Source organism: Euprymna scolopes, chromosome 46 (genome assembly GCF_053919585.1).
Source record: "Euprymna scolopes isolate OS-2025 chromosome 46, ASM5391958v1, whole genome shotgun sequence".
NCBI lineage: Eukaryota > Metazoa > Mollusca > Cephalopoda > Sepiida > Sepiolidae > Euprymna > Euprymna scolopes.
The window spans coordinates 161,961,244-161,966,884 of NC_136527.1; the positions used below are offsets into that span (position 1 = coordinate 161,961,244).

General features: G+C 34.2%; 1 non-coding gene across 1 annotated transcript; it reads right to left on the reverse strand.

Moving 5' to 3' along the window:
• Positions 1-209: 209 nt before the first annotated feature.
• On the reverse strand, positions 210-372 carry LOC145271503 (U1 spliceosomal RNA). The gene has a single exon (XR_013865914.1). It is a non-coding gene; the product is annotated as a U1 spliceosomal RNA (small nuclear RNA).
• Between the last annotated feature and the right edge of the window lie 5,269 nt (positions 373-5,641).

A 5,641-nucleotide genomic window follows, 5' to 3' on the forward strand; every position in this document is an offset into this window, starting at 1 on the left:
AGCTAGACGAATTCCTCACGATTAAACGTTGATTCCATTTACATGCAAATTAGATACAATCAGAACGTTGGAATTGAAGTGGATAATAAACTGGTCGAGAGAAATGGCGTATTTCTTGGTATTACAGAGATTAAGCGGAGGGAGTACAAACCTACGAGTGAGAGGTACTTGGAAGAAGTAGGGAAGGATTTCTGATTTTGATTGTATTATCGGGGTGAGCGCGAACGCAGACCCCACACTTAGAAATAGCATGTCCGAGTCATCCACATTTGGGACGATCGCAAAGGTCAACCCAACCGCAGTGCAATGGATGGGCCTCGCTCTGGGGGAACGACCTTAATGATCACCGTTACCCCTACATCAGGTAAGTATAGTTTTTCATGTGCCCACCACTGTTTTTATATCACACTTCTATACTAACCACCGACAAACACCAATAAAAAAATAAAATACCTCCACATAATTCTCACCAATATCAGTATATCACCACATTTCATTCACTAATAACAACAATCATAACAAATAATTTACTATCATTTAAACTTACCAACATTTTCACAAAATAACTCAATTCTTAACGGAACAAAAATTATATTGTACGTACCCGTTATGGAATGAAGTTTTCTGAAAAAAAGTAACTTAATTTGATCAAGTACTTTTTTTTATAGAGGAAATCAACTTTTATTGTAATCGATCTATCACCGCCATTTGGCTATTTAGGGACACGAGGAGGGGTGGCTTTATACAAATGACAAAATGAAAAAATGATTTTAAAAAAACACAGAAATTCTGTAAAATAAGTAAAAAATATATATCTAAGCATTTTTTCTGCTCATGTTTCAAAACAAAATAATCTCGTCAAAATTTGACAAACTAAGCGATGATTGGAGTTATCTTCTCCTGGCGTTCCTTTCTCCTAAGCGAAAAAAAAAGATGGCCGTTACCTGATCGATCTCATTAAAATTTGATTTTCCTTCGTAAAACAAAAAAATAAATAAAAATAAAAAATAACTGCTGGACCAAATCAAGTGATTTCTTTTTTCATGAAAACTTTAATCCATAACGAGTACATACAATATATTTTTTTCAATATTTTTATTTTTTGATGTCTTGATTAAAGTGTACAAGCACCCATTAATCATATCAAAGCACGGATGAAACAAAAATAAAATAAAAATTATGATCTAAAGAGTTATTTTCTCTTACATGAGCAGTAATTTAAAAAAAAATGCCAATAGACGCTATATATATTTTTTCATATATTAATCTCATAGAATAATTTGCGTCGTCGTCGTCGTCGTCGTCGTCGAGGTAATCGATAATATAGCATAGTTCCTGGCTTTACTATAACAGTTATTTTAGGCAAACAACGCTTATAATTAATGTAAATGATATAAAATATACTTTTAAAAGTTGTATTTGTACCGACAGAAGGAAAACAGGTTTAGTTTATCAATTTTAATGTAATTACGAAAAAAAACACCAATTATTTATTCTGCTAATTTGCTAGCAATCTTTCAGAAACAAATTAAAAATAACCCAATTTTTATGTGTAATTATTTTATACACTAGAATCATATATACAGATTTTTGTACAAATAGATTTTATTCATTTTTTATTTTTGAGAAAAAATATTTTTCTCAGTACGCCACACACAGTTTTATGTACACACACACATAATCGGACACCTACTATACACACACACACACACACACACACACACACACACACACACACACACACACACACGTGTGTGTGTGTGTGTGTGTGTGTGTGTGTGTGTGTGTGTGTGTAGTAGGTGTCCGATTATGTTTGTTTCATTATATGATACAGGATGAGCCTTATTAAAAAAGACACCAGAAGACAAGAAACATTTAAGCGTGGTAAGCCATGGAGCAAGTCCATGTATTTATTTTTACTAACCACAAGGGACGCAACTCTTGTATTGTTTTATATTAAAAAGTTGACCGAAGGGGACATAACTCATAATATGACATCGCTCTTTTCCAAAAAAAAAATAAATAAAACGAAAAGAATAAAAATTACATAAGGAAGGAACGTTGACACTAGTACAATAGTGTGAGAGTCCAACTAAGGGCTGTTCTCATCATAAGAAAAATTTTTGAGTGGTCTTATTATACGACCGGATCTGGATACTTTCTGAGTTCCAGGATGAGTGTTCAGTGTTTTGTGGGATGATCAGATTTTAGGACGATGTGGTAGTCACTTTTAAAATGTCATATGCGATCGAACTGACTTGCATATGCATTTTTTAATTCGATGACGGAGTTAATCGGATCTTTCTTTTGTTGAATGGTGCAGTGGAGGCTTATCAGCTCCAAGTATCTGAGAGAAGGTAATCCTATGATTGTAGGCCCTTCTGTTGTGACAACAAAGAATTTTAAAGTGTTCAACTTGTCTTTGTGCCCGCATTGTATGTAGATCGATCCATGCTGTATTATGTTTGAGCCGTTGTATGCTGTCAGAATCGTGTGCTCTTTCTTTGTGGAGCTTGGAATGGGTTGTCCTAGGTCATAAACTCTGTTGGGAAACATGTTTCGAAAAGTTCGTAGAGGAAGCGTATTCCCTTTTGCACCTGTGTCCACCTTTGCTTTGACTATACGAGTGCCTGGTCTATTGGGAAACTTTATTTTAAGTTCCGTTATTATTTCAGTACACTCGTCTTTTGGCTGAGGAATCGCATTAAAGTTTAACTGCTCAAATTCTCTATACATCTCCTTGGGCTCAGATTTCACTGAGCAGATTTTACTGTTCCGCTTTCTGTATCTGTTTTCTTGCGGCTGCTTTTGGCTGTTCGTCGTTTTTGTTTGGCTGTATTTTCTTGTGCTCTCCTTTTTGTTAGTGCAGACTTTCGCCCAGTGGTTCTTTTTGCCACACGCTGAGCATGTGGTGCCCCAGGCTGGACATTTTTCTTTTTCATGTTTATTTCCACAACGTCGACATTAGCTTGTTTTTAATGCACTAATTTCCTGACAATCACCTCGAATTTCATCCATTTGCCGCATGTGGTTAAGGGACGCTTCGTGCGTTCTACCACTATTTAAGACCTCTTGGAGTGTAAGCTCCATGCCTTTCAAAAGTAGAAGTTTTTGTAACTCCGGGTGTCTAGTGCCGGTAATCATTTGTTCAATGAGACGTTCTTCAGTGTCTTGGTTATCCCTAAACCTGCATTGTTTTGCCTGTAGTTTACATCTCGCCATGAAGTCGTTGATGCTTTCCATATTCTTCTGTTTATATTCACGCAGATAGAAACGTGCAATACGAAAATTGGTTTGGGGCTCTAGACGCTTCTCAAATTTACGCCAAATTGCCTTCGGGTTCGTCCGGTCAGCATCATCGTCAAATGTCCAGGCGTTATATCGCCGTAACCCTTCATCACCAGAAAGCAGTACAATGTGGTCGACCTGCTTCTCGACGGGAATGTTTTTTTTACTGTGAAATATAATGCGCACTGTTGCTTGAAGAATCTGAACGCTTCAAATAGATTCTCAGACCCCCAGTGCATAACTGGTTCGCTTGCATTAGAACTCATTTTACTTTAATTCAATTATTGTTTTTTTTTAATATTAGTATTATACTAATACCCACCTTTTTTTAAATAAAAAAAAAACAAAGAAAACAAAACAATGACATGACTGAATGAAATTGACGAACTTACTTCGTGCATCGATTTTTTTTTAAGATGGTGCTTGTCGTCGTCACCACGTGCGTTTACGCGCAACACGCAGACTGATGTTTTCTTTTGCGTTCATTCTATTTGTGGATGGATTTCTTTTCTTTCTTTTTTTTAAGAAAATCCCCGTAGCTGCCACCATGTCCGATTATGTTTGTTTCATTATATGATATGGGATGAATCTTATTAAAAAAGACATCAGAAGACAAGATACATTTAAGCGTGATAAGCCATGGAGCAAGTCCATGTATTTATTGTTACTAACCACAAGGGACGCAACTCTTGTATTGTTTTATATTAAAGAGTTGACTGAAGGGGACATAACTCATAATATGACAGTAGGGTGCAAGCAAATTACACGGCGATCTGAATGTTGTTCAGTATCGATTTGTGTTCTGCATATTTTTCCCATATTCCCATCTGTGAGTGGGGTCATTTTACAACATTGCACTACTTCTTTATCAAAGGAGGAGGTAATACATGGGATGGCGCAAAACATTACAAGGAAAGCCAGAATGGTGACAACGCGACACATGGCTAAAATGCGCAAACAAACTAGAAACTGGTACTACACTTCCATCGTTAGTCGTTGATTGCATGTAAAACATCAGATTTAAATCTGGAATTATAAGTTAAGGTCATCGTAAAGTTAACGGAATCGAACCTGATAAAAATAAGTCGCTATTTTCATAAGGTAATCATGTGATTATTGTTTTGTTTCTTGTTGGTTCAAATCTAGTTTTTGTTATTTGATTGACTTCGTTATTTGTTCAATTCCTTCCTTTTTGAATTGTTTATGTGAAATATTCAGTTTTGCATTTTTTTTTATATTTGGATTATTTGGATTACTGTTCTCATCTTGGATGTAAACAGTAGTTCGACTAATCCAAATCATAATGAAATGTTAAATCTTTTACACGAGGAACAAAATAATGATTACACCGTTTTACGATGAACATAAGTTCTTTGTTCTGAAGCAGTTGATTTTTTTCTTCTTGTAATAATTTCACGTTTAAATCGTGTTTTTCATCTTCTAATTTGGATTCTTTTATATTTTCATATATTTAATTGCTTAATGAATTGGACACACAAAACAAAATTTGTATCAATTCACTAAAGATTATATTAAGAAATCCTAACAAACAAATTTTCTGCGTTGGACACAAAAGAAAAACGATTTTTTTTTTTTCGTATGAAATTCCTGGAATGGAAGGTAAGTTTTTTTTTTTTTACTTTACAACAATATTATTCAACAACTTTAAAATAATCTTAAATATTAAAATGAGTTTTTTTTTTTTATTGCAATCCAATAAAAAATATTGGTTTCGTGAATAAAATATATATGAAATGTGACCATGTGGGTCTGGGTCAAGTTTCTTTCCAACTCCTCAAAAACCTTTAAACTGACGACTTTTCTAGGTTTTCAATGGTGCTGAAAACGAATATCACATGTAAATTTGGGGCAGATAAGTAGTTTTCATGATATGAAAAAATTACTTTTTTTTTTAAAGTATTGTGGATATCACTATCACTGTCTTAGATAAATTTAGCGTAAAAAAAGCACCCGTCTTCTGGTCACCTAATAATTTGGTCATATAAAACAAATTTGAAAATGAAAAAAAAAATGAACGAATCTCTTAGTAAAAAATAGCGCCGGTTTTCGGGGGTTCTGAAAACGAATATAACACTTAAAAATTGCTTTATGATCTGAAGAAATTACTAAGTGACCAAAAAGTGGGTGCTCATTTCACGTTACTTTTATATAGGAAAGTGATCCCCCACTTATTGAAAAAGTAATTTCTTCATATCATGAAAACTACTTATCTGTCTCAAATTTAAATGTGATATTCGTTTTCAGCATCACCGAAAACCTATTCAAGTCGTCATTTTAAAGTTTTTTTTAAGGAGTTGGAAAGAAACTTGGCATTGACCAAAATGTGTTTATT